General features: G+C 38.8%; 1 pseudogene; it reads right to left on the bottom strand.

The window, feature by feature from the left end:
• The window catches only part of LOC101413758 (vomeronasal type-2 receptor 116-like), a 64,140-nt pseudogene extending 52,645 nt beyond the window's left edge, over positions 1 to 11,495 (bottom strand).
• Between the last annotated feature and the right edge of the window lie 176 nt (positions 11,496 to 11,671).

An 11,671-nucleotide genomic window follows, 5' to 3' on the forward strand; every position in this document is an offset into this window, starting at 1 on the left:
TGAAATGTAAAAAATATATGTTGATGTTCTGAGATGTTTGTATCAGGATGATTTGGGGAAAAACAGAATAAAAAACCTATGGACTGTAAAGTATAATAATATATTTTATATTAATAATAATTAATGATAAGTGAAAGAATGTAGGCAGAAATTACTACCTATTGTTACGTTTGGTCTAAACAAAATGAAAATTCAAATAAAATCTAGTGACAGAAATAGAATAGCAATTATGTATGGCAGGAGATGGATAACATGATTGAGAGGTGACTACCAAGGGGTAGGCTTTTTTGTGTTCTTTTGCTTGATTCTTTTGTGTGTTTTTTTGTAGTTGTTTATAGATATTTTTCTTTTTGGAGAAACGAAAAATCACTAAAATTGATTGAAGTGATGAATGCATAACTCTGTAATTATACCAAAGTCCATTGTAAATTTTAGAGGGATTTTATGTTTTATGGATATGATTCATTAAAATTGATTTAGCAGAGCCATGTGTTAATTTTGTCCACTGCCAACCATTAGTTTTCCCTGATATTACGAAATAATACCAGAGTTTTTATATAACCTACTGTGTTCTCTGTGAACTAGAAAAAGGTCAATACCCCCTTCATCACCTGACTCCAGAGCCATCCATTCCTTTGACTTGAAAACCAGAGTGGCATTTTGAGATTAATAATTGCTGTGAGCTAGTGTCTAATCTTGATAAAAAATGTGATCTGCCTATTATTTAGTACTCACTTCACGTTCTTTGGCAAAGTTTGAATTCATCTTATTTTTTAATTTATCATCCCACATGATCAGACCCTGATTTTGAGTCATTCCCACAGTGAAATGTACTTTTCAGAGATTTTACATAGGAGAACTTTGGACTTCAACCCTTTATGAACACACTTCACTAATATAGAATCTCAAGGACTTCAGTGTTGACAGTTCACTAGAACTGCAGCTGGCATATGAACTCCTCTACCCATCAAGATCCTTACTATTATTTATTTTTCAGGTGATGAATTCCTTATGTTAGGTCATTCTAGGGGTAGATTTAAAAGTTGAAAGGAAATTTATAGCTATCAGTGTCTAAATTTAAATATAGAAAAGAACAGTCATTAGTCTTTCTACAGATCTGGGGGAACTATGAAAAGAAGGGAATACAGAACCTAAAGCTTGTAGATGGAAGGAAATAAGAAATACTTGAGTGGAGACACATGAAATGGAAAAACAATTGAGAGATCAAATAAAATAAAAAGTTGGTTCTTGGGAGAGATCAATAAAATTTCAAAGTGTTAGATACATTGAAAAAGAAAAAGGGAAGAGGCAAATTAATAAAATCTAAATAGAAACTGAGGACATTGCTAGAAATTGCAGATATTAAAGGATTATAAGTGAAAGCTTAGAAAATGGTATGGGAATAATCTAGAAAAAGAAATGTACAACTTCCTATCAACATACAACTTATGTAAACATACTCAAGAAGAAATAGGTCTCCACAGACTTATAACAAGTTAAGGGATTGCATCAGTAAGTAAAAACTTTCCATAAAAGAAAAGTCCAGGATCAGCCAGTTCAAAGATGAATTCTATCTAATATTCAAAAGAAGAGAGAGGGGCCAAGATGGTGGCTGAGTGAACTTGCCTTGCGGTCTCTCGTGGGAAAAGGAGGCTGGGTACCGCTGGAGATTCTCCGAGGCTGGGCTTTTTCAGGATTTTTGCAGGGCAGGAAGTGTCTGGACATCGATTTGGTGGAAAGGTAATGGAGAGGATTGGTCTATAAGATATAATTTGGCTTCTATTGCCCAGAGGTGAGACCGGGCTGACAGGTTGCTCACTCCTTGGGGGGGTGGGGGAACCGCAGTATCGGCACTCCGGCTGCGCTTTTGGCGGCTCTGTGGTGCTAGGGAATTCACGAATCCTGGGTGGGCTGTTGGGAGGTTGAGGTAACGGACGCCTTTGCAAATCGATTTGGGGAGACAGACGGTGTTTTGTGAAGCGGGGGAATTTTTGATTGCGGACACAAATAATAGTGCTTCCGCCTGGAGCCCCACCCCCCAGGCCGGGCTGCCGATATGCAATGAAATTAGATTGTTAGTAATTGGGATGTAGTTTCAGGGTGCAGTGAGGGAGGGGGACACGTCAGGAAGTCGATAGGGGAGTATTTCATGAAGCTTGGGAATTCCGGTTTTGGAATCCGTTTTTGGCATTTCCAACCGGAACCCAACCCACGGCGGGCTTCGGATCTGCTTCAGTAAATTGACTGCGGTGTAGAGGCACCCTCAACTGGCCATTTTTTGGAATTACAGGGTGGGAGCTGTCCAAAAGCTGAATTGTCGATTTACCTACTAAAAAAAAACCCTACTGAGTTAGTGAATTGCAGGGTTCAGACATAATATAGAGTTTGCGGATCTGACTTCTCCTATAGGGCTGACACCCAGCTGTGGGGTTCCCTGAGGGCTGTGTTACACTGCAGGGCTCCTAGGCTTCCTGTTGACCAGATTTGATGTTGCCAGGTCTGAATCCCCTAAATTCTGGTGGCCCATACCTGAGACTCACACCTCTTGAGTCTTCAATAACTCAGACTTTCCTCCCCTGAATCCATCACACCCTGAGGTCCATCTGAGATCCCTGAATGCCCTAGCCTTCAACATTTGCGTTTTTTCTTTATTGTTTCATTTTGTTTTGTTTTTATTTTGATTTTACCTTATTTTTTTATTGTTTTTTATTGTCCTGATTGCTACTATTGCATTATCCCCTAGTCTTTTCTCCCAGCGTATCCCGTAAAGTCTTTTTTTATTCAGTTATTTAGGGTTTATAAATTTTTTTTCTACTTATTTCATTTTAACTCAATTATACAATAAGTGCTGCAGGGAACACCTCACATTTGCTGGGTTTTCACATCCTCCACTGCCTCATTTCTGTGTGAACTGACTTAAGCTACCAACACTATCCCCTTTCCCCTATATCTTGATATCCGCCATCATCTACTGTCTCTGCTATATTCCACCTCCCACCTCCCTTTCTTTGATCCACAAAGTGTCTAACTCTTAATTTCTAATACCTCTGTTTTGTGTTCTGTCTGTTAACCACTCTTGAAACTATTACCTTTCTTTTCTCTTTCCCTCTCTCATGAAAACAATAGCCTTTTAGCGCATACCATATTCCTCCCATATTCAGTCATCTACCTCATAATAGGTACTCTGCCTACTGCTATAACTCAACACAATTTACATGAATCTAACCTACACCCTCCCAGATCTCATATTCTTGCTTTGTTAACATATATCACCAATACTACTTTACACATTTTCCTTGCTTACACAGTTGCCTTTCCCTGGCATTAACACTTTCCTCTAAAGTGAACTTAACCAGCAACAAGAAATTAGAATAAGAAGAACAAAGTGACAAAGAGAAGATATAACACTTACACAAAAACAACAGCTAACTAATCTCCAAGAGTAGACAAAGAAGCTAAGGAACTGAATAAACCCATCAAGATAAAATGATGACCAGACAGCAAAAAAAACTACAAATCAAACCAGTAATCAGGAAAACATGGCTGAATCCAATCAACAAACTAAAAATCAGGAAGGAGAGCAGAACTTCGCACAAGTAATGAAAGATCTCAGAACATTTATGACCAACAAATTTGATGATGTAATGAAAGAGGTTAACAAAATGAAGACAACACTTGGAGGGGAAATTGCAGACATATGCAAAAAGATAACAGATATGATGGGAATGAACACCACAGTTCAAGAAATCAAAAATACACTTGCAGCCAATATCAGCAGACTAGAAGAGGCAGAGCAGAGAATTAGTGACGTGGAAGACAGTATATCAGAAATCAGACAATGGAAGGAGTCAATAAAAAGATAGAAAAAATCCAGCTAGGACTCAGAGACCTGAATGACAATGCAAAATGCTCAAACATACGTATTATAGGCATTCCAGAAGGAGAAGAGAACGGAAAGGGGTCAGAAGGAGTGTTGCAGGAAATAATGGCTGAAAACTTCCCAAATCTGCTATAAGAGACAGATGTACATGACCAAGAAGCACAGTGCACTCCACTAGTCATAAACCCCAACAGGCCCACCCCAAGACATATACTTGTCAAATTATCCAATGCTCAAGACAAAGAGAAAATCCTAAAAGCAGCAAGAGAAAAGAAAACCATCACATACAAGGGAAGCTCCATAAGATTAAGTGCTGATTTCTCATCTGAAACGATGCAGGCAAGAAGGCCTTGGTATGATATAGTCAAGGTACTAAAGGAAAAAAATTTCCAACCAAGAATACTCTATCCAGCTAAACTAGCATTCAAACATGATGGAGAGTTCAAAATATTCGCAGATAAACAGAAACTGAAAGAGTATATCAACAAGAAACCTCCCCTTCAAGAAATTCTAAAGGGAGTTCTGCAGGAAGAATGGGCAAAACAGGACAGGCAGACTTGGAGGAGAGTATAAGAGCAACAAAAAAAGACAAAAATAGAGGGAAAAAAATACAAAATATGACAAAGACAAATACAATCAAAATATGGCTAACACAAACAATTCCTTGAGAGTAATAACACTGAATGTCAATGGATTAAACTCACTTATCAAAAGATTCAGACTGCGACATTGGATAACGAAATATGACCCATCCGTATGCTGTCTACAAGAGACATATCTTAGACCCAGAGACTCATGGAGGTTGAAAGTGAATGGCTGGAAAACAATCATACAAGCAAATAATAACCAAAAAAAGGCAGAAGTAGCTATATTAATATCAGACAAAAAATAGACTTTAAATGTGAAACAATTGTGAGAGACAAAGAAGGATACTACATTTTAGTGAAAGGGAAAATCTGTCAAGAAGATCGAACAATCATAAATATTTATGATCCTAACAAGAGCGCCACTAAATACGTGAGGCAAATGCTGGAAAAAATAAGTGAAACAATAGATGCATCTACAATTATAGTGGGGGATTTTAATACACCACTTACAACTCTGGACAGAACATTTCAAAAGAGAAGCATTAAAGAAACAAAACATTTGAACAGTATATTAGAGGAGCTGGATCTAATAGACATATATAGATCATTACACCCAAACACAGCAGAATATACATTTTTCTCAAGTGCACATGGATCATTCTCAAAGATAGACCATATGCTAGGGCACAAAGAAAAGCTGAATGAATTCAGAAAGATTGAAATCATACAAAACAATATCTCTGACCACAGTGGAGTCAAGCTGGAAATTTGCAAGGGACAGAGGCCAAGATTTCACACCATGATTTGGAAATTAAACAGCACACTCTTAGAAAAACAATGGGTGAAAGAGGAAGTCTGAAAAGAAATCATTGACTACCTTGAAACAAATGATAATGATAACACAGCATACCAAAATTTATGGGATGCAGCAAAAGCAGTACTGAGAGGTAAATTTATAGCCATAAACTCATATGTCAAAAAAAGAAGAAAGAGCAAAAATTGAAGAACTAACTGCACATTTGAAGGAATTAGCAAAACAACAACAAAGTAGCCCAACAGGAAGAAGAAGGAGGGAAATAACAAAGAAAAGAGCAGAACTAAATGAAAGAGAAAATAAGAAAGCACTTGAAAAAATAAAGAAGACCAAGAGCTGGTTTTTTGAGAAGATCAACAAAATTGACAAACCATTAGCTAGACTAACAAAGAAAAAAAGAGAGAAGATGCAAATACACAAAATAAGAAATGAGAAAGACGATATCACCACTGACCCCACAGAAATAAGGACTATCATAAGAGGATACTTTGAAAAAATATATTCCAACAAAAATGACAATTTAGAGGAAATGGACAAATTCCTAGAAACACATAAGCAACCCATATTGATGAAAGAAGAAATTGATGATCTTAACAAACCAATCACAAGCAGAGAGATAGATTCAGTAATTAAAAATCTCCGCACTAAGCAGAGCCCAGGGCCAGAGGGCTTCACAGGTGAATTCTACAAAACATTCCGGAAAGAACTAGCACCAATCCTGCTGAAACTATTTTAAAAAATCGAAACAGAAGGAACATTGTCGAACTCCTTCTATGATGCCAAAATTACCCTAGTACCAAAGCCAAACAAAGACACTACAATAAAGGAAAATTACAGACCAATTTCTCTAATGAACCTAGATGCAAAAATACTTAACAAAATACTTGCTAATCGTATTCCATAACACATTAAATGAACTATACACCATGACCAAGTGGGAGTTATTCCAGGTATGCAAGGATGGTTCAACATAAGAAACTCAATCAATGTAATGCACCATATAAACAGACTGAAGGAAAAAAATCATGTGATTATATCTATAGATGCAGAAAAAGCATTTGACAAAATACAACACGCTTTCTTGATAAAAATGCTCCAAAAGATCGGAATACAAGGAAATTTTTTGAACATGATAAAGAGTATATATGAAAAACCCACAGCCAACATTGTTTACAATGGAGAAATCCTAAAATCCTTCCCTCTAAACTCAGGAACAAGACAAGGATGCCCATTGTCTCCAATCCTATTTAACATTGCCTTAGAATTACTTGGTCGAACACTGAGGCAAGAACCAGAAATAAAAGGCATTCAAATTGGAAAGGAAGAAATCAAAATTTCATTATTTGCAGATGACATGATCCTATACATAGAAAATCCTGAGAGATCTACAACAAAGCTTCTAGAATTCATGAATGAGTTTAGTAAAATCACAGGTTATAAGATCAATGCGCAAAAATCAGTAGCATTTCTGTACACCAATAATGAGCAAGATCAGGAGGAAATCAAGAAACAAATACCATTCACAAAAATAAGTAAAAAAATCTAATACTTAGGAATAAATTTAACTAAAGAGGTAAAAAACTTATACACCGAGAACTATACAAGACTTTTCAAGGAAATCAAAGAAGACCTACGTAAATGGAAGAATATTTCTTGTTCATGGATAGGAAGACTGAATATTATTAAGATGTCTATCCTACCAAAACTGATCTACACATCCAATGCAATCCCAATAAAAATCAACAGAGCCTTCTTTAAGGAACTAGAAAAACTAACTACGAAATTTATTTGCAAAGGAAAGAGGCCCCGAATAGCCAAAGACATACTGAAAACGAAAAACGAAATTGGAGGAATCACACTACCTGACTTCAAAACATTCTACAAAGCTATGATCGTGAAAACAGCATGGTATTGGCCTAAGGACAGACACACAGACCAATGGAATCGAATTGAAATCACTGATATAGAACCTCACATATATAGCCACATAATATTCGATAAAGCAACCAAACCATCTCAACTGGGAGAGAGTGGCCTATTCAACAAATGGTGTCTGGAGAACTGGATATCCATATGTAGAAGAATGAAAGAGGATTACCGTCTCACACCTTATACAAAGATCAACTCAAGATGGATCAAAGACCTAAATATGAGAGCCAAGACCATAAAAACCTTAGAAAGCAGTGTAGGGAAACATCTACAGGACCTTGTAATAGGAAATGGATTCATGAATATCACACCAAAAGCACGAGCAGCAAAAGAACTAATAGATAAATGGGACTTCCTCAAAATTAAAGCCTTCTGCACCTCAAAGGAGTTTGTCAAGAAAGTAAAAAGGGAGCCCACACAGTGGGAGTAAATATTTGGCAACCATATATCTGATAAGAAACTTATAACTTACATATATAAAGAACTCCTATATCTTGAAAATAAAAAGATAAACAACCCATTTAAAAAATGGGAAAAAGATTTAAACAGACACTTCTCCAAAGAAGAAATACAAATGGCTAAAAAGCACATGAAAAAATGCTCCAAATTTCTAGCTATCAAGGAAATACAAATCAAAACTACAATGAGATATCATCTTACACCAATAAGATTGGCAGCTATGAAAAAAAAAAAAGAATGCAAATGCTGGAGAGGACGTGAAGAAAGGGGAACACTCATCCACTGCTGGTGGGAATGAAGAAGGAGCCAACCATTCTGGAGGACAGTATTGCTGTTTCTCAAAAAACTAGCCATAGATTTGCCATATGACCCAGCAATACCACTGCTGGTATTCCTAGCAGAACTGAAAACAAGGACACAAACCGATATATGTACACCAATGTTCATAGCAGCATTGTTCACTATTGCCAAAAGTTGGAATCAACCCAAATGCCCATCAACAGATGAGTGGATCAATAAAATGTGGTATACACACACAATGGAATACTACTCGGCTATAAGAACAAATACACTACAAACACACGTGATAACATGGATGAATCTTGAGAACCTTATGTTGAGTGAAGCAACCCAGGCATTGAAGGACAAATACTACATGACCTCAATGATATGAAATAAGCAAGCTGCCTCAGAGAGTAAGAGACTGAACGATAGGCTTACAGGAAATTGGGGGTGGAGGAAGGAAGTGAGCCGACGTCTGCAGGGGTGGAATTTATGACGAGCTGCTGGTAATATGAACACAAAGAAGAGATAAAATGGGGGCAAGGGGTTGCCTTTCGGAGGGGCTTTGCGGGTTTGAGGGTGGCTGGGGATGGGCAGATGGGTAATATTGCCCAAAAGTGGGGGGAGGGAGGGGTAGCATACGAAAATAGGAGAGTGTCAGGTGTTGGTGGAGAGTAAAATGGTGAGAAAATCATACCAAAATATAATTAAGAGGGTTACCTATTTAGAATGCTCGGAGGGGATGGTCCAATGTGGGACGGGCTCCTGGGGAATGTCTGAATGCTCATTTTGCCAGAGTGGGTGGCACCATTGTGTAGAGACCCAAGTAGTGAGAGTGGGGGTGGACCCACATCCTGGGGAGGACTAATGCCATCAAATAGAGGGAACTGTATCTCTCGAGAGAAAGGGTGGCTCCCAGGGCATTGGGACAGTTGAGCAAGTTAGGCCCTGAACACTATTCCAACTATCTCTGGACATGGCTTCTCGGGAAACGGAGGTTGGCTGTCACCATGGGCACCAAGGTGGATTGGAAAATGGATGTTAAATGTGTGGAACCAAGGTAAATGGCGGGTAAGAGAGGAGTTTCGCGAGAGTACACAAGGATGGATATAAAACATGTAATATTACACCATAACATATAGGAGACTACAGACTGATAATGTAAACCATAATGTAAAACATAGGATAACTAAAAAATTAGAAAACTGTGTATCCTAAAGTATGCACCACAATGTAAGCACAGATGTCACCTTGTTTGAAAGCTATTGTCTCAGATTCTATACATCAATTTAAGTAAATATGATGTGAATAGGGTGTAAGAATATCGCTGTGGAAGGGAAAAGGTTTTGTGATGGATGTGTGGGAGTGCTATATATTATATATATGAATTGCTGTGGTCTAGGGCTCTTGTTAAGAGAAGTTCAATAATTGGGGGGGAGAAAGAAGAAGATAGGATGTAGAATTTTTTCCAAGTCAACACGTATTCTATATCTAACCTTTAAACCCATCGCTATATGCCATTTTGCTACTAAGGGATCCTGACATTATATTGGGCTTCAATTTTCAGGAAGTTCTGGATCACAGAGTGGTTCAACGATGGCAATGGAGGAATATGGTATAGGATACTATTGACAGATGATATATGGCTGACAGGGAGCTATACAGGACATATGTCCAGGGTGCATGGTAATGTTTGGATATACTCATAGTGGCAACAATTAAAAACTACAGCTGGGTGGGGTACTGGGTTCCTGGCCGGTGGTGCTCTCTCATGGTCCCTACGGGAGCAGCAACAGTCTCCCAGGTGCAGCAGCAAGGACCGGGAAGGAATGAGTGTCCAACAATGAGCCCCTGACGCTAATGACTATGCTTGTGAGCTGATATGCTTGAAATAAGAACAAGGCCTAGAGCAGCATTGTGCCAGGGAATTTCCTCCTGACAGCCTTCATGTTACTCAAATGTGGCCAGTCTCGAAGCCTAACTCAGCATCTAAATGCAATGCCTTCACCCCAGTGTGGGGCATGACACCTGGAGATGAGCCTCCCTGGCACCGAGGGATCACTATCAACTACCAACTGATGATGCAACTGGAAAATGACCTGGAAAGGAAAGTTCAATGCAGATCAGCAGAATATCCCTGTCTACATAAAATAACATGTCTTTAAAATGCTGCTTGACCTAATGTAAGGGGGAAATGGAAAGGAGAAATGAATTTATATGGCTACGAGTCTCTAAAAAAAAAGAGTCTGGAGGCTGTCAAAAGGATTGCCCTTATGCACAACTGAGCAGAGTCTAAGAGACAGATAAAGTAGATACAACCCCCAGGTATTGGTTCCTTTGAGGGCTAAAGAGATCCATGGGTGCTATTGTCATGGCAGATGGTTTTAACTGCCATGTCAGATGGCCCTTCTTTGGAGCTGGTGTTTATGCGTGGTGAATCTGGACTCAGATGGGATCTCTCTTCATAAGACTTTCATGCTACTGTGCTGGAGTTGTATTTGGTGTTGGGGTTTAAGATATATTTAGGGGATCTGAATCTCTGGACTGAAAATGTGATAGCCAGGTCCTGAGCCTCAACAGACTCCAGCACCTACAATCTGATTTATTGGACTCACCTCACTCAGCTAAGATGGAGTTGAAGAAGGACAACCACCACACCATGGAGCCTAGAGTGCCTACAACTGAAAGCGGGAGGATTGCATCCAGTATCCATGTGGAATCTGAGCCTCCTCCTGACATACAGGTGCAATGGACACAACCAATCCAATGTCCACAGAGAAAAGGTGGCATTGGAGTGAGAAAAGTGGACATGGTGGCTAATGGGTATGGGGAATGGCAGGAAGAGATGAGATGTGAAGGCGTCTTTGAGACTTGGAGCTGCCCTGGATGGTGCTTCAGGGGCAATCACCGGACATTGTAAATCCTCACAGGGCCCACTGGATGTAATGGGGGAGAGTATGGGCAATGATGTGGACCATTGACCATGAGGTGCAGAGGTGCCCAGAGATGTATTTACCAAATGCAATGGATGTGTCATGATGATGGGAATGAGTGTTGTTGGGGGGGGGGGAGTGGTGGGGTGAGGGTGGGGGGGTTGAATGGGTCCACATATATTTTTTTTAATGTAATATTTTTACAGAATCAATAATAAAATAAATAAAAAAACAAAGAAACAAAGACGAATTATTTCCAATACTTCACAAACTCTTCTAAATTGGGATCTCTTCATAATTTATTCTAAAGGCTAAAGTTATTGTGAACCCAAAGCTACTTTAAGATCTCACAAGTAAAGAAAACCAAGGGACAATTTCCCATTTGAATATAGATGCAAAAACCCTCAAAAAAAGCTAGCTTATCAAATTCAACAGATGATAAAAAGAATTATCCTTCATGAGCATGTGGTATTTATTCCAGGATGCATGATTGCTTAACATAAGAAAATTATTCAGACTTGCAAAGCCTACCCTCTGGTTTATTGGACTTACCGTGGTAAGTAGGCACTTATAAGAGTGTCTGCAACTGCAAACAGGAGAATTGCATCCATCATATATGTGGAATCTAAGACCCCTCCTGATATAGAAGTGGAGTGAACATAAACATCCCAGGGTCCACAGGATGGAGGAATAGAGTATGGGCTAGAGTGGACTTACTGATATTGTACTATGGAACTATTGTGATTAGTAATGTAAGAAATTGTAGCATCGATGTGGAGAAAGTGGC

The sequence above is a fragment of the Dasypus novemcinctus genome, chromosome 30 (genome assembly GCF_030445035.2).
Source record: "Dasypus novemcinctus isolate mDasNov1 chromosome 30, mDasNov1.1.hap2, whole genome shotgun sequence".
Classification (NCBI taxonomy): Eukaryota; Metazoa; Chordata; class Mammalia; order Cingulata; family Dasypodidae; genus Dasypus; species Dasypus novemcinctus.